The 18,865-nt window shown below is 46.8% G+C and overlaps 1 long non-coding RNA gene across 1 annotated transcript; it reads left to right on the forward strand.

The window, feature by feature from the left end:
• Positions 1-2,005: 2,005 nt before the first annotated feature.
• Positions 2,006-6,889, forward strand: LOC115089303. Its single transcript, XR_003856056.1, has 3 exons — positions 2,006-2,102; positions 4,958-5,107; positions 6,483-6,889. It is a non-coding gene; the product is annotated as an uncharacterized LOC115089303 (long non-coding RNA).
• The last annotated feature ends 11,976 nt before the right edge of the window (positions 6,890-18,865 follow it).

Below are 18,865 nucleotides of genomic sequence, written 5' to 3' on the forward strand. Positions count from 1 at the left end.
GGCCCACCAGCTCGAAGGCTCCATACAAACTCTAGGCCAACACATGAACTCTGTCTAGCCACCAAGCATGGTTCCTCTGCCACCAGTGGTTGCGTCAACTTCTCCGGCACACAGCTCCCACTTGGTGCGTCTAGCATTTACCTTTCACCTCCACCTCACTAAGATGGGAACCCCAAAACCTACAAGGGGTTCTTGAACCACTGCCAGATTGTTTTTGAATTACAAGCAACAAGCTTCCCCTCAGACTGGGCAAGAGTGGCCTATATCCTCTCTCTTCTCACAGGGTAGGTGCTACGAATGGGCTCAGGCCAGGAGTGGTGAACACCACTACCGAGGATGTCTCAGGGTGGAGAAAGGCAGGACTGCAGAAGAGTCTAGATGCAGGCAGGAATGAGTAAACCCTATGGGCAAGTGGGAAGGTGGAATAGGCAGACGGAGTCTAATACTAGTTGGAGATATCTGATACCAGATGCATGAAGGTAAGAGTGAACTTGAAGACTGGAACAGCATGGAAGTATGTGTGAACGTGAATGTAGGTAAAGGTGTACAGGAAACTGGAACTGGGTACTGGTAAGGATGAACTCAGGAAGCGTGCAGGTATGAGTGATAATGACTGGAGGTATAAGTGACTGAATTGAGGAAACAAGACTGACAGAGAACTAGACAGACAAACCAGGACAGCACTAACATTGAACATGAAACACATAAGCCCGAAGGCAGCAGAGCGAGGCACAAGGCCCGAAGGCTACAGACAGCAGACAGAGGGCCCGTAGGCCACACACACACACACACACACAGCAGGCAGCAAGCTCGTAGGTTACCGACAGCAGGCAGAGGCCCATAGGCCACCCACACACAGCAGGCAGAAGCCCGTAGGCCACCCACACACAGCAGGCAGAAGCCCGTAGGCCACCCACACACACACAGTAGGCAGAAGGCCCGTAGGCCACAGACAGCAGGCAGAAGGCCCGTAGGCCACACGCACACACAGTAGGCAGAAGCCCGTAGGCCACAGACAGCAGGCAGAGGCCCATAGGCCACAGACAGAAGGCGAAAGAGGCTAGAGCAGGGAGCCCAGGCGAGCTCGATGCTGAAGCACCGATGGAACTGCTAGGCAGGGTTATAAAGGAAATTCTGGGGTATAGAGTAGACAGGAAGGAAGGAGTGGGCCAGCCAGAAGAACATGCTCGTGGGGGACCTCTGGTGGTGAGGCAGCTGCATAGCAGCCATGGTCGTAACAGTACCCCCTCTTCAAGCCCTCCTCCTCCTCTGGGATCCCAACCTTGCAGGGAACACCACATGATGGCAGATCCAAAGTCCTTCTGAGGCAATGCGGTAACCCCAAACTCCTTCTGGGATGACAGGGTAGTCCCCTGCCGAGGCAACAAGGCGGCAGGCACAGACCCCTCCAGGGACGGCAGCAGGGTGGCAGGCACAGACCCCTCCAGAGATGGTGCCAGCAGTCCAGGCCCTTCCTGTGGCAGTTGTGCAGGCTCAAACCCCTCCCGAGGCGGCACAGCAGGTACAAACCTCTCTTGGGGCGGAAGGGCAGGGTCAAACCTCTCCTGAGGTAGAGAAACAGTCTCGAGCCCCACCTGGGGCACAGTGGTAAATCCAAACCCCTCCTGGGGTGGCAGCAGGACCGGTTTGGACCCCTCCGGGGGCAGCAGCTGGAACGGTATGGGCCCCTCCGGGGGCGGCAGCAGCTGGACCAGATCGGGCCCCTCCGTGGGCGGCACGGCAGGCTCAAGCCCCTCCTGGGGCACAGTGGTGAGTCTAAACCCCTCCTGGGGTACAGTGGTGAGTCCAAACCACTCCTGGGGTGGTAGATCAGGTTCCAGCCCCTCCGGGGGCAGCAGAGCCGGCTTAAGCTCCTTCTGAGACACAATGGTAAATCCAAACCCCAAACCATGGTTCCTTGAATCTGCAGCAGAAACTTGCAGCTTTGTGAAGACACAGGCAGATTTGGGCCGTCTCGGGAAGGTGCTCGTTACAGGCTGTTCAGCAGCTGTGGGAAGCAGAGCCCTGCTCGGGTTAATTAGTTCCATCTGTTTTTGTTCTTGAGATTCTAGAACGGAAGTCCTAGAAGTTTTCTTGACCAGGTAAGTTTTTGGTTTTCCTGAAGTATAAGTTGCTTTTTGGTGAGAAGTTTTGTGAAAAGTTGTGCTGAAATTTTCTGTTTGCAAACTGCCCAGGGTGAAAACATTCTTAGTTGGGCCAGAAGCAGGGCAGAGTGTAATAGCACTGGCTGAATCTTTTTGAGGAGAAGATGGCCCGTTAGCTGTGCAGCGGGGGCAGGGTTTGCCTGGAGGCAAAAGACACGGAAGACAGAGACACTTCCACCAGCCTGGTTTGGGAGAATTACAATTAAGGCATTCATGATAGAAGGAAACATTCCTTTTCTGACAATTGCTGCATGCCCAATGTTCCAGGTCAGAAAACTGACAGGCTAAACAGTTCTGGTTCGTGGGGTAATTCAGGGTTTGACAAGAGATACAGGTAACAAACCGTGGAGACTCACCCTCAGAATATAGAGTCCTCTCTGTCTCTCCACAAGTGAATGGCTTCAGCATACTGTTAGGAATGGGCTCAGGCCAGGAGTGGTGAACACCACTACCGAGGATGTCTCAGGGTGGAGAAAGGCAGGACTGCAGAAGAGTCTAGATGCTGGCTGATGCAGGCAGGAATGAGTAAACCCTATGGGCAAGTGGGAAGGTGGAATAGGCAGACGGAGTCTAATACAGGCTGGAGATATCTGATACCAGATGCATGAAGGTAAGAGTGAACTTGAAGACTGGAACAGCATGGAAGTATGTGTGAACGTGAATGTAGGTAAAGGTGTACAGGAAACTGGAACTGGGTGCTGGTAAGGATGAACTCAGGAAGCATGCAGGTATGAGTGATAATGACTGGAGGTATAAGTGACTGAACTGAGGAAACAAGACTGACAGAGAACTAGACAGACAAACCAGGACAGCACTAACATTGAACATGAAACACATAAGCCCGAAGGCAGCAGAGCGAGGCACAAGGCCCGAAGGCTACAGACAGCAGAGGGCCCGTAGGCCACACACACACAGCAGGCAGCAAGCTCGTAGGTTACCGACAGCAGGTAGAGGCCCGTAGGCCACACACAGCGGACAGAAGGCCCGTAGGCCACACACACACACAGCAGGCAGCAAGCTCGTAGGTTACCGACAGCAGGTAGAGGCCCGTAGGCCACACACAGCAGACAGAAGGCCCGTAGGCCACACACACACACACACACACAGCAGGCAGCAAGCTCGTAGGTTACCGACAGCAGGTAGAGGCCCGTAGGCCACACACAGCGGACAGAAGGCCCGTAGGCCACACACACACACACACACAGCAGGCAGCAAGCTTGTAGGTTACCGACAGCAGGCAGAGGCCCATAGGCCACACACACACACAGGAGGCAGAAGCCCGTAGGCCACACACAGCGGGCAGAGGGCCCGTAGGCCACATGCACACACCGTAAGCAGAAGCCCGTAGGCCACAGACAGAAGGCGAAAGAGGCTAGAGCAGGGAGTCCAGGCGAGCTCGATGCTGAAGCACCGATGGAACTGCTAGGCAGGGTTATAAAGGAAATTCTGGGGTATAGAGTAGACAGGAAGGAAGGAGTGGGCCAGCCAGAAGAACATGCTCGTGGGGGACCTCTGGTGGTGAGGCGGCTGCATAGCAGCCATGGTCGTAACAGTAGGTAAAGTTTGGCCCCATCCATTCTCTGAGTCTTTGACAGCGGCTTCCCACCTCCCACCCTGTCTTCTTCCTTCTCTCTGTATCTGCTCCCATCCACCCACCCACCCACCCAACAATATTAACCCCAAACCATATACAATACCAAATTCAACATCACCTCATCAGAGGTACTGAGGTCACCTACAACATGCAGGTTCTCCACTCCCCTTAACTAACAAGATAAATGCAAACAATACAAATATATGCACAGCTCACTAGCTCTCTACTAATGATAAGCTAGGGATGTGCAGTAGGGCGGATTCGTCCTATTTGGTATTCGTTGGGACCCAAATCATTTGTATCCGTTCTCGGGGGACTCCGATCCGATCATTAGTTACATATATATTTGTTTCCAAAACCCCCCCTCCCAACCCTTTAAATTTAATAAACTACAACCCCCCACCCTCCTGACCCCCCCAAGACTTGCCAAAAGTCCCTGGTGGTCCAGCGGGGTCCTGAAGCATTCTCCTGCACTTGGGCTGTCGACTGCCGGTATTCAAAATGGCGCCAATAGCCTTTGCCCTGACTATGTTACAGGGGCTACCGGTGCCACTGGTTGGCCCCTGTCACACGGTAGGAGCAATGGACGGCTGGCACCATCTTGTGCTCCTACCATGTGACAGGGGCCGACCAATGGCATCAGTAGCCCCTGTGACATAGTGAGGGCAAAGGCTATTGGTGCCATTTTGAATACCGGCACAGCCCGAGTGCAGGAGATCGCTCTAGGACTATCGCTAGATCACCAGGGACTTTTGGCAAGTCTTGGGGGGGGGAGGGTCAGGAGGGTGGGGGTTTATTCTTTAGTGATACATTGTATTCGTGGGGGTTCGCCTATGTTTTGTGACCCCACAAATACAACGAATATGGCATATACGTTGCGGAATACCAATACGTTGCAAATGAATGCACACCCCTATGATAAGCTGCCAAACCTTCAAGAACAGGAGCTATCGGTCATACTTGAGCAAGAGAAAGTCAGGTTAATCAATTACCACGCCCCCTCACCCAAGCAAGTGCCCCCCACCCTTCCCCCGGTGTCACGGGCCAATTTCCTCCTCTGGAAGGGGTACTTGATTCGCATAGAGGTGCAAATTACTTTTGAGTCTGTGGCTGGTTTGGGCTCATTTATTATACCAAATAGCCACGGTTAGTGTGCTGAGTCCCTGCCATATTATATACTCTTCCCTGACTCTCACAGCACTTCAGTCTGCTGGCTTCATCTCCTGCCACTGAGGACTGGGGGATCCATTAATGCCAACCTCCACAATGGACTGCAGAAACTCCTGAGCCTTCTCTGCCGACTCATGCATGGGAACTTATTCGCATGAATAATGCAAAGCCGTGCTGGGTAAGTCAAAGCAAAAGGAATGTGTCGTTCAACCAGCCAGGTGCACAAAGGGGAAAATGCTTTCCTGAGCACTGCTACTGCCACCGAGAAATCTTGGAGAATTAAAATAGTAGCCTCAAACTGATCAATCGGGCCGATTCAGTAAAAAATGCAGGAGAGCGGGCAAGTAAATCATATTTAAATTAGGCCCGGCAGTAAAAAGAGGCGCTAGGGACACTAGCGCGTCCCTAGCGCCTCTTTTCGGACAGGAGTGGTGGCTGTCAGCGGGTTTGACAGCCGACGCTCAATTTTGCTGGCGTCAGTTCTCGAGCCCGCTGACAGCCACAAGTTTGGAAACCGTACGCCGGCAAAATTGAGCGTCCAGTTTTCAACCCGTGAGCCGCGGGCCTATTTCAAAATTTTTTTTCTACTTTTTTAAACTTTCGGGACCTCCGACTTAATATTGCCATGATATTAAGTCGGAGGGTGTGTTTTTACTGCTTTTCTGTGCACTTTCCCGGTGCCCGGAGAAATTAGCGCCTACCTTTGGGTAGGCGCTAATTTCTGAAAGTAAAATGTGTGGCTTGGCTGCACATTTTACTTACTGAATCGCGCGGGAATACCTAATAGGGCCATCAATATGCATTTGCATGTTGCGGGCGCTATTAGGTTCGGGAGGGTTGGACCCACGTTTTGGATGCGCTATTACCCCTTACTAAGGGGTAAAGCTAGCGCATCCAAAACGTGCGTCCAAATTCCGACTAACAGTGCGCTCCGTCAGAGCACACTGTACTGTTTCGCCCTGAATGTGAGCTCGGCGGTATGCTTGCAGGTCCTCTTCTTTCTGGGCAAAATTAGAAAATTTGACAATCTCCGTTTATGCTTGGTTGCAGTATGCTAGTTTCGTTTGCCTGCAGAGACCCTTTCCAGCCTAATGGCACCATGTTTGGAGTACACATCCAGTGCACATGGAAGCCAATCAGCCAGTTTCTCTGCTAACTCGTTATTGGGAACGCTTTCTGGAACTCCAATGAAGTGGCTATTGCTTCTTCTTGATCGGCTCTCCAGATCTTCCGGCTTAGCCATATGGGCATCGCAGGCAGATTTTAAAGCAGAAATGTTGGCCTTCAGTGTGCTTACACGGTCCTCCGTGCCCGACCCCCGTGACTCCACTTTGTGTTAGCGCATTGTCGCACCTGCAAAATAGTGAGTGCAGCTCGTAGAACTTCCCATAAGTTCTTTCAAAATGGCTTCTAAAATAGCTGCAATTATTACCACTGCTGTTTCATTTACCATTGGGTCTCTGGCCTCAGGGGAATGGGGAATGGGGAATTGCTTGCTACTCCCATCATTTTCTTCCCCTGACCTTGGGCCATTCTCTGTCCTTCTCTTGCAGTTTTGAAGCCATCACGGAAGCCAGCACTCACAGTCTGATTCCCTGCGGAGCCCTGAGACTTGGCCACAGTATATGTTAAAAGGTTGCACCCGAGTCAACACATTTAACTGTGCAAAATAAGGAAAAAATGGGGGCATCGGGTCCCGGAGCGTTACAGGAACACGTCCTGCACCTCACAGCCCATCACGTGACCTCTCATGTACTAAGACTTTTTAAAAAATGCTAAAGGTGCATCTGTTTTGAGTCTTTTCGATTATCTTTTTACCCTGTTTTATTACTCTCTTCAGTAAAAGTGTTTTTCTTTTTTACATTTGAATACATTTATGTCCAAGTATTTTAGACTGTTGTTTTAGGAATGTACTTTTATTTCATTTAAAGCATTATTTTATGATTGTATATAACATTGATGTCCAGTATTTTAGCCTGTGTTTTTTTAGAATTGCTATATTTCTAAGACATGAATCTTTGATTGCTTTTTTTTTTTTTTTTTTTACCTTGAATTTGTAAATGTTTAACTTGTCGACCGCTCTGAGCTTTGGCACGGAGTGGTATATACATGGGAATAAAGATACAGACAGCGTTGATAAGTTCCTTTGAATACTTTAGCTGAACACAGGGTATAAAGACAATGCATTTGTGGGGATCTCAGGTAGAAAGAGAGAGAGAAATAGTATTGCAAGCTTAGCTCAGAGACTTGTTTGAAATGGAGGGCTGTTTGCCGGAGAAAAACAACTTCCCCAGCATGCCCTGGAATCACTAGGGGTGACCAATTGGGGGGAAAAGATTACAATCTGAGTCAGAAAACAGAGAATGTCTACTCAGTAAGTGTCAGAATACCCACAATACACCTATCATGACCTAGTGGATCAATGGTTACATGCTCTTATAGTATAACTGAATTAATCAATACAAAAACAGGTCACAGGGTGGCAGTATAACAAAAAAAACCCCAACATATTAGCTATAACAAAACAAACTGCTTCATCCTGAGATAGCTGCTCTTAAATTATGAATTACATTTATAGATTAAAGAGGACTAGATCTGTTTCATGGACAGAGTATAAATTCTGAAGGGAACTGGTCTGAATGTCTGACCCTGAATGTTTATTATGTTTTTCTTATACTTATATTTTTTAGCTGCTTATTTGACAGAATCCAGTTTTAAATCATTTTGTATATGGTTAAGGTTTTTTTTATATCTTATGCTTTTATTCTGATTCACTTTTATATTTCATGTTGTGTATAATGTATTGTGCAATGATTTACTCTGGAATTGCAACTAATAAGAAATCAGTTTGAAATTGAAAATTGGTAAAATTAACATCCTTTAACGGGATTGCAAGTACGGCTTCTGCTTTCCTGTTTGGGCTGGTGATGTCACCCCTACAGTGCACTGCATTCCCACCTAAACGGTGATGTGCCTTGGGCCATCCCCTCATGGCTCTGTACTCTGTACTTGTGGCTCCTGTCTCTTTAAATTATGGCTACAGCACACTTTAATAAGGGCCCCAATAACATAACCTGTGGCATTCGCCACTTTACTTTTTAGAACCCCCTCCAATGTGGATCTTCAACCCAGCTTTTGCTGCCATCACTTTATTATCCTCTTCTTTGCAACAACCAGAAATGGTGAATTTCTTGTGCACCACTGCAGGCCAGGGCACCTGTCATCACTGCAGCCTGCCTCTGGTGCTGTGGCCCACTGGGGTGGCTGCTGCTGCTGCTTACCACCACTACAGCTCTGCTGTGCTGGGGAGCCTGCCACTGCCGTGGCTGAAAGCCAGGGTCCTACAGGGAAGTCAGCTGATTCTGCAGCTATCAATCTCCCACAGTATCAGCCAGCTCAATGGGGCAGTACCCCCACCTTCTGGGTGAGTAGTTAAATGACGTTTAGTAGCAGTAGTTGTATATTGTTTTAGTAGTGTGATTTGTCTGATGTACGTATTGTCTGTAAATTAAATGTTATGTAACCGACAGCCAGTCCATTACCGTTACGGCCTTGTTGTGCCATAGTAAAGCTGAGTATGGGTGAGTGACTGGCGAGGATCCATTTAAATTCAGCGCCTCCCTTCGTGGGGTCTGGAATGGCCGTCCCCCTGAAACATTTTATAAGATCTCTCTTCCCAGAGGCTGTGAGCAGTCTTTGTTTTTGGAGCGTTAGGAGATGGTGAGGAGCTTAACCTGTTTAATGATTTTTCAGGCCCAGTCAGAGGAAGCAGGCTAATCCAGCCTGGGGATCCTGACCAGGGTCGGAAGGGGTTTTCCTTCCTGTGCGCTCGCTAGCTGGTTGGGACATCCTTCTGGGTTGTTTTTGGGCTTAAGAGTTTTCATTCTCTGGTCTCGGAGAATGGGGAATCCTGCATCCGGGGCTGTACAGGTTAAGGAAGACCGGCCCTTCAAACCCTCTACGAGGACAGAGGTGACAGTGGCCTGCTGAAAGCAGGAACTCCGGTGTTAATCTTGTTTGAAAGGGTAAAAGGGGCATTAAGTTAAAAGAGCCAGGAGGAAGATTGTTTTGGCTGCCCCTTCCTGGCTGCATTGGAGCAGGGTAAGTCACCTGCATCCAGGGATCCAGAGGAGAGACTGAACTGAGAAAAGATTAAAAAAAAAAAAAAAGATCCTGTAGATCTGTTAACTGTGAGTAACAGAACTGCAAAGAAAGATTATTGAGATTTGGACTCTGTGCAGAGACAGGGATTTCTACATTTTTGCCATTTTGGAAGGGGTCTATGGCCCAAGCAAGGGATATGCTGCTCGCTTGCGAGCTCTAATTATCCAAACCCTGGAGGTTAGAAGTTCTTGGACCCTGGTGTAAATTATTCCTGCTCAGTAAAGAAAGCGAGAAAACCTGTGGTGCTGGAATCATATGTATTGTGCCATTATTCATCGGTGTGTGAACAGTAGAGACTTTTTAATTTGGACACTAACCCATGAGTCCAGTGTGGATTTCTGAAAACACAGCCTCAAACAGTGAAGAAAGTTACCCCTCTCCCAGGAGGCAACACTAAGGAGTCAGTCACCCCTTGCACCTGGACCCTGAAAGCAAATCTTTCTCTCCATTAAAAGGATCCACATCCTGGGGGAAAGGGGGAAAGAGAAAAAGGAAGAGCTAGACAGGTGTCTCTGCCGCGAAGACCCACAAATAAGTTTATGGCCCCCAAAGGAGTGTGATGTACCTCCAAACGGTGAAGTTACAGTTACATGTAGTGTATTGTCACAACAAGCTGCCATGGAACTGCAGCTAATAATAATAAATACATTGAAATGTAACAATAAGTAACACAAAATTCATGATTATATTTTGAGCCCTACTCATAATTTACTCCAAGACCCCCAATTCACGGAATAGAAGATCCATAATTCTTCACCAGCAAGCGGGAAGACTTGCACCTCCTGCAGGTAACCATTGCAGACTAGAAAAAGTGATGCTGACTGGCGGTGTCTCATGGCACGCATAGCAAGACTGACAGCATCCTTTGGCGGATGGGCCTTGTGTGCGTTATTTACTGCATAATTCAGTTGGCAAACACCGTTTTATTTAACTTCCAGTAGATGGCAAACTTCCCCTATTTTTATTAGAGGATTATGTATTATACTTTGAATTGAATAGTCTGCTTATGAAATTGTACATAACTGAAACCTATGTAATTCATAACAAGAAAGCCCCATATAAAACTAAAAATACATAACTGTGTGCACATTGTATGAGTAAATAAAAATTCAACAGAACAGATTCCATATTTCAATCCATGCAGTGCAGAAATTCAAGTTAATTATCTGCCACAATATATGTGGCAGAAAATCTTTTTATAGGATTCTCCTGTTATACCATGTGAAAAATTCTGATGTACCTTACTTATGATTCAAATATATGCAGATACTTAATGCTTCCTGTGGCTTCCAGATGGTCTAAGAGGGAAGTTTTTGCAAGCTTTGATTTCTAGTGTAATTAATATTATCAGAAAAAATAGATTTTGAGAAGGAAGCAGAGCACTTGAGACTGATATCAGTGTCAAAATTTGAACCATTTCTCCTCATCTATTTCAATTTAGTGGAAAAAATAGGTTAGTTTTGACTCCCTAATACTGTGGACCACCTGTCTGGAAATAAAATCCAGAGGATAGCAGGATGATCTGAACGCACTTTATTCACTTTGGTACATTATTATCCTTTTTTGCAGAAGTCATTTATTCATTTCTTATTTATTTATAGAATTTATAGTCTATGATCTACAAAACTCAGCAGATAACATATAGGGGTAGATTTTTAAAAGGTGTGTGCGGGCATACATATGCGTGCGAGACCTGGTGCGCGCACATGGATACCTGATTTTATATCTTGCGAGCGCAAGTTATAAAATCAAGGGTCGGTGCTTGCAAGGGGATGCACAATTGTGCATCCGTTCCCTCCCAGGCCGCTCCGAAATCAGAGCGGCCTGTGAGGGAACTTCTCTTCCCCCTAACCTGACCTTCCCACCCCTTCCCCTAACCTTTCCTCCCCCTAGCCCTACTCTAACCCCCCCACCCCCCAAATTTTTATTTTACCTTTTGCGCCTGCCTCTGGGCCACTGTGTTGCAAGCCTCTGACCCCACCCCCGCCCCCGGACCACCCCTTTAGTAAAGCCCTGGGAGTTACACACGTCCCGGGCCTTTATACGCGTCGCCGGGCCTTTTTAAAATAGGCCCGGCGTGCGTAACCTTTTAAAAATCCAGCCCATAATCCATTTTCAGAGATTCAGGGAGCTCATTCAGGTAGATGGACGCAGCCACCCCAAACATATGGTCCTGAGATTCCTTCAGCCGAATGTGCTTATGTAAGGGAATCAATAATAAATGTTGAGAAGATAAGTACAACATTTGAGAAGGACAATATGCATTCAGTTCAGCAGATAAACAAGACTTAAACACCAAAGTTAAAATCTTATACCTAATACACTATTGAATAGGGAGCCAGTTAGTTAACACTGGGGAAATATGGACACACAAAGTTCACCTAGAAACTACCTGTGCTGAAAAATTATGTATTAACTGCAAGGACCTTATTGATGACTGCATAAAACCTAAAAGTAAAGAATTACAATAGTTTAACGAAGAAAAGATTAAGGCCTGCGTTACAGTCCAAAAATAAGCAAAACTCAGAAAAATGCTTTATGGAACTCAAAGGGCAAAGCTTACGTTAAGTTTACGCTTCCAATGCTACCTCTAGACAGGGAGCTAGAGGCAGTGCAGAGGTGCCAGGAGCAGGGTAAAGTGTCCCTTGCACCCGGCAAACTAATTAAAGGGGATGTGATCGGGAGGGTCGGGGAAGGGGGTGGGGGCACCCCCATATTGTTTTGATAATTTTTGATACATGGGATGGGGGGGGGCTTATTTATATTTTAAAGAGTTGAGGTTAAGGAGAGCATGGGCAGACAGGGCCTTTACACGATATCTTTTAGGGGGAAGGTGGGGATGGGGGATGGCTTGCTGTATGTATTTTATTGTCTTTCATTTTTGACAGTGTTACTTAGGCAGATATCTTTAAAGATATCCAGTAGGGATGTGCATTTGTATAAACAAATGCACAAAAAATGATGAATAAGGATGATTTGTTTCATTTCGGGGGTCCTGAATCTAATCGGAGGCCTCCCCGAATGAAATGAACCTTATTTGTTGCATTAGTTTTAAATGATTGCAACAGGCCTAGCCCTAGACCCAAGGCAATGCTGTACATTAAAATGGCACTGCCTGCTGGAGTGAATGCACTGGAGTTGATTAAATCTGGCATGACCCCAGCATACGGCATCAGTTGAAGAAGAAAAGAAAGGGCGTTTGACCTGCTCCAAGGCCTGGGCTCCAGGCCTGGGCCTGACTCTAGGCCCAGGCCCAGGTGACAGGACCCGGCCTCCAGACCCCAATGTTAGGCTTGGGTCTGGGGCGAGGCCCCAGTGTTGGGACCCGGTCTCCAGGATGGGCTGCAGCATTGGGCCTGGGCCCGGCCGAGGTCAAGGTGTCGGCCTTCAGTAGGCCAATATAGGCCAAGGCTGAGGTCATGGCAAACTCAGCCTTGGCCTAGACAATCCCAAGGCCAATGTGTCAGGACCTAGACTCTGGGCCGGGCCCCAGCATTGGACCTCAGTCCAGGTCTAGACCCTGGCATTAGGACTCGGTCTTTGGGCTGGGCTGCTGCATCAGGCCTGGGCCTGTGTTCCAACTTAGACCAAGGCATCGGCCCTGCATAGGCTGAGGTTAAGGTCGTGGCAACCTACCACATCCCTAGCCTATGCAAAACTGACACATCGCCAGCAGTCTGTGTAAATGACTGCCGGGGGAAGTCCTGGCTCTAGCATTTTTCCAGGTGGGTGGGGGGCCTTGGGAGGCCTCGTTTTTGTTTTTTTTGGGTGGTTTTTTTTTTAATATTTGATTCCTTTTTTCACAGGAAAGAAATGAATCAAACATGCCACGAACTGAAATTTGTGGGAGAAAAACATCCTGAAAACAAACCGAAAAACAAAGACACATTTTTTTCCTTGCACATTCCTAATATCCAGTTAAGTAGCAAGTTATCTGGCCACACAGAGTCAGATAACTTTAGACCTGCTTGGAAACAGGCCTAAAGTTAGCCAGCTAAACTAGCCTGATATATGCAATATTTGGCTAAGTTAACCAGCTAACTCCACCGCTCCCCAGAATGCCCTTGAAAAGCCCTTTTTATATCCAGCTAAATTATAGCTGGATAAGTAGTTATCCGGCTACAATTTAGCCAGATAAGTAGCTGAATATGCCTAATTTGTCATTTAGATGGATAACTTTTGAGTTATCCTTTGAAATGGCTTTTGAATATTGACCTCCTAGAGCTTCCAGTAGCAGTGGAAACCTAGCTAAAGAAGTGGAGTCACAAGTTTATTATATCTTTCTTCTCTTATAATTTATTGAATGGAATTAAGAAACACATAAAAGTGTAATCAACTATCAGCAAAGAAGTTGGAAACCACCATTCATTGCATGTTTATTGGATGCAGAGACAGTGTTAAGTAGCAGTGCTGTGTACATAGGACGGAGAGAGACTGATATTTAAAAAAAAAAACCCAAAAAAACCCCAGATATAAGAACTATTGTTAGTCGCCACAGTTGGAATTCTGGAACTCAGAAAGTAAAGCTATCTGATGGGGAGAGTGAGAGATTGAGAGACATTTACGGAGTGATGTGCAGAAAGGGTCCATCTCTTTTCTTTCTTCTATGTGCCCGGGTGCAAGTTAAAGGATCCGTCCCACCCAGGGGTTACTCATGAGATAGCAAGAAAATCTCTGTCTTGCTGACATTCATGACCAGATTATTGTCAGTAGCCAAGCTCTAATTCACAGAAAACAATTAGAGTATTTTCAAAGCAGCATCAAAATATATAGTAATATAGCTATCCGAGTAACTTAATGGGGATATTCAGTGGTGTAGCCGTGCTGCTGAATATCCCCGACTAGCTTAAAGTTAGCTGGATAAGTATATCCGGCTATCTTTAGGACAGCCCTGCGGTGCGACCAGAGTTAGCTGTTGCGCGTCCCGGCCGCGCTGGTGCCACAGCCGGGCCTGCTCTCCTCGAGGCCTGGACCGTCCTCCCTCGCAACCGCAGCCAGCCCGCAGCATCCCACGACGTCTCCAGGTCCCTCGGGGCCTTCGACCTCGCACTGCTCCTGACGTTGGGGCTCGGTGTCCTCGTCTGCGTCGGGTCCGCCCCTAGGTGTGCGCGTATCACCCTTTAAAGGGCCAAGCGCGGGAAACTCCTCCGTGCTGTGTGACGATGACATCACCTGAGCCCTGCGTAAAAGGCAGGGCTCAGGCGCCAGTTCCTTGCCTTGACAAACGGGTCGTCTCATTCGTGAGAAGCTAGTTGCCGTCCTGTGTTCCTGCTTCCTTGATCCTGTGTTTGTTCCAGTGTTCCTGCGTTCCTGTGTTCCAGTGCTCCTATGTTCCTGTGGTCCTTCCTGTGTGCCAGCGTCTGTTCCTGATTCCTGCTTTGCTTCCCAGGTTGTACCTTCTCGGACTGATTCATGGTATTTAATTTATTTATTTAATGTTTTTCTTAACCGACATTCATCAGAGATATCAAGCCGGTTTACATGTAACAGGGGAGAGCGAAGTAGGAAATGAGCAGTTACAAAAAACGGGGTAAAGAAGAACTGGGAGGTGCATAAGAGGAATGCACGGTGTAGGAGCGCAAGAGGCATGTACTGACCGCGGCTTGCCTCTGACCATGTGTGGACTGATACCTGGTATTCACCTCTGCTCGCCACTGACCACGTTTGGACCGCTGCCTGGAACTGACCTCTGCTTGCCACTGACCATACTCGGACTGATAGCTGGAACTGACCTCTGCTTGCCACTGACCACGCTCGGACTGATATCTGGAACTGACCCTTGCTTTGGCTGACTACCTTTGGACGGATACCCTGGCTTTGACCCTTGTGCTTCACTCGGATACTCTTTGCTTTTCCTGTGACCACCAGGTCTGCCTGCTCTGACTCTGCCCGCGGCCTTCTACAAGCTAGACCACTAGGCGCTGCCTATCCTGTCTGGAGGACCTTCAGTTCCTGTTCCCTTTCAGTGGTCTCCGGTACACTCTGTTCCTATCTAGCTCAGCTGTTCTCCACTAGCTGCGCACCCTTGCTCTTGGTGGGCACACCTCTCCGCTGAGGCCCACCTCTCCTCTGAGGCCCACCTAAGCCCAGGCGGTCCGGGTACCCAAGGGCTCAACCTGCGGAACCCCTGGACTGTTATTGGTGAAGCTCCAGCTTGCCTCTGTCTCCTCGTGTGCTCCGCCTCCTGGCGGCAGGCACCCTCTGGGACCTCCCTGAGGGCTGTCCAATCCTGCGCCAGGCCAAGGGTCCACCTCCAGCGCAACATTAGCCACATAAGTTAAGCGGCTAACTCCAAATATTGCCTGGAAATACCTCCTTCCTGCTCCTGGAATGTCCTTAACTTATGCGGCTAAATTCTAGCTGCATAAGTCATTAGGATTTTAATATAGCCGGTTAGCCTTTTAGATGGATAACTTTTCAGTTATCCATCTAAATGGCTTTTGAATATCAACCTCACTATGTGCAACTGTGATAATATCTTAAACAGAAGCAAATGAATGTTGAATAGAATAGCGACAGAGCCAAACCTTACGAAACATCTGTAAAAAGAGTACGTGATTTTGAACTAACCTTCCCAAAAACCACCTTAGAGTGGTTAGACAAAAAAGAAGAAAACCAAGATAGGACAGTCGATGACATCCCCAATGATTCAAGATGGCTCAATAAGATAGAGTGATCTAGGGTGTCCAACATGGCAGAGAAATCTAAGAGAACTAGAAAATATCTGACATGTGTCAAATCCTCATCATATCAAATCAAAACTAGATAACAGCAAAATATCTGTGCTGTGACAAGGACGGAATCCAAATTGAGATTCAAGTAGAAGATTATTATCTTCCAGAAATTTCTGAAACTGGTGAAGGACAACCTTTTCAATAATGTTTGCAAGCAAAAGGAGAGAGGAAATAGGGCAATAATTCGACAGATCAAACCCATTAGAATTAGACTTCTTAAGAAGCAGATTTTAGACCAGCCAGTAGCAAGGCTTGAACTAATAAAGCGTGTACAATAGCCATCATGTTTTATACTCATCGTGTCACACAATGCATGCACATTTTTGTACAGCTTTTAGGAAACGCCCACCATGTCTGCTTCAACAAAACAGATCCCAGAGAGATTAATTTAAGTTTTATGTAAAAGTAAAACAAAAATTCAAACAGCCTACAAGTCAGGATGTTGGTACAGTTTTGAAACAGTGCATCTTTTGCCAAACAATCATTTGCTGAAGCTTCAGGAAGGAAAAAAGAACTATTCCGCAGACATAGTCATACAGCACAAGCAAAAGCGTTTATGGAAAAAGCACTGTGGGATTTCTGCCAGTTTCAAAAGTAGCATTTTCAGGCAAAACCCCCAGAGTACTTTCTGCTTTAAATTTTGCTTGCACAGTTTTCTTCTGTGAATTCCTTTCCTGTCTTGAAGTTGCAGGAAATAGCATAAGTTTAGGTGAAGGATACCATTTCAAAATTGTGCAAACAATGTCTGGTTTCAGTGCAGTGGCGTGCGGTGACATTCATGGTAGGGGATTCAGTAAATGCACACCACCCCCTCTTCCCCCCACAAGCATCTGGCATCATCACATTTCTTTACTTCCCTCCCACCCCCCACCACCCGTGCTGTACAGCAGTAAACTATGGCGCTTACACAGGGCTATATCATGGTGACAACTTCCATAGAAAAAAGATTTGATCACAACGGTATTGCAGATAATTCAGCACCTGCCACAGCCTGCACCTGTGCCATCCCATCCTCACTGATGTCTACGCTGCAGAGCAGTCCCCAGCTCTCAGAATGGCCCAGGGGTAGGTCTCCAAAAGAAATGCCATCACATGCTAGCAAAAAGCCCAAGGAAGGAAAAGGGCTATGACGCACACAGGTGCAAAAGCCTCAAAATTGCACTCAAAGATGACATTTCCAATCAAGCTAGGCCAATCCTGGAACAGGAACTCAAATTTTTGTATATACCTAGATGTTGAAGTTGAACTGATGTCCAACTTTTTACCAATAGTAAATCAAGATCGGCTCAGTATGCTGTGATGGTCAAAAAAGCAAACAGAATGTTAGGAATTATTAGGAAGGGAATGGCAAATAAAATGTAGACTGTCATAATGCTTCTGTATAGCTCAATGGTTAGACTGCATCTTGAATACGGTGCAATTTTGGTTGCTGCAACTCAAAAAAGATATAGTTGCACTGGAGAAAATACAGAGAGGGGCGAACAAAATGATAAAGGGCATGGAATGGTTCCCCTATGAGGAAAGGCTAAGGGGATATGATAGAGGTTTACAATCATGAAAGGACTTGAACGGGTAAATGTGAAATTGTTATTTACTCTTTCGAATAATACAAAGCTAGGGGGCACTTCATGAAGTTAGCAAGTAGCACATTTAAATCAAAGAGAATTCTTTTTCACTTAGTTCACAATTAAGCTCTGGAATTCATTGCCAGAAGATGTGGTTAATGCAGCTAGTGTAGCTAGGTGTATAAAAAGTTCCTGAAGGAGAAGTCGATAAACTGCAATTAATCAATAGGGAATAGCCACTGCTTTTGTGGACATTAGTAGCATGGGATCTATTTAATGTTTGGGTATTTGCCAGATACTTGTAATTTAGATTGACCACTGTTGAGACAGGATACTGGACTTGATGGACTCTTGTTCTGATCCAGTATGGCATATTTTATGTTCTTAACATCGCTGATTAATAATGTCAGCCAAGTGACTAAATGCAAAAAACATGTTTAACAAAACACATTTTAAATAATTGTGCCCCATTCAATGGAATCATTTAATCCAGAGGATACCATTGTGTTTAATCTGAATATCCACTGTATTTCATAGATATTCAGATAGGCTACATGGTCACCCACTCTAGGAGATACATGCATACAATCAATTATAGTCCAGCGTAAATCTGAAAAACTGTGCGCATTATCCAAACAATATGGACGCAAGAGGAGACAGCTCTGTGTTCTGTAAATGGCATTTAGTAGACCCAGTGGTGGGCCGGGTGGGCTGTGGCTCACTCACATTTGGCTCAGGCCCATCTAATCAGTATTACCCAGTGGCTTAACAGGAGACACTGCTGCAGGACCTCTGCGGAATTCATCTCATGGTGGCCGGAGAAGAGGAGGCCTCACATCAAGGAGGCTTGGGGGAGAAGGAGAGGCCCTGACAGAGAATGTATGTGTGAGAACGAGCATGGGAGTCAGAAGCCTGTGTGTATGTATGTGTAAGAGAGAATATGGGGGTGTGAGAGCATGTATGTGTGAGAGAGAGACAGCATGTAGGAGTGAGAGCCTTTGTGTGTGTGTGTGAGAGAGAGAGCATGTGGGAGTGGGAGCCTGTATGTGAGGGTGTGTGCGAGTGGAAGCCTGCATGTGAGAGCATATGAGAGTTAGTGCTGTGTGTTTGTGTGTGTGTGTGTGTGTGTATGAGAGTGGCAGCCTGCATGTTAGAGAGAGCATGTGAACCTGTGTGTATCTGAGTAGTTGTAAATTAATCCTGATTGTAGTGAGATTTGTTTTTCCATTGATAAGCAAGCTTAATTAGCCATGACATGTGGAAAATGCCTATCTCTGGTGTTCCTATTGTTAGAAAACTAGATCTGAAGTATAGAGTTCAGAAGTCACTGAGGTTCAGAGACATCCAGATGCCTCAAGAGTCCTTCATTGTTGAGGCCACACTGAAAACAGCAAAAAGGACAAGAATTTATTTGAATTCACCTCCAGGCAAAAACTATAGGCTACTAGACAATTTTGGAGCTCCATGCTTACC

Source organism: Rhinatrema bivittatum, chromosome 4 (assembly GCF_901001135.1).
Source record: "Rhinatrema bivittatum chromosome 4, aRhiBiv1.1, whole genome shotgun sequence".
Taxonomy (NCBI): Eukaryota; Metazoa; Chordata; class Amphibia; order Gymnophiona; family Rhinatrematidae; genus Rhinatrema; species Rhinatrema bivittatum.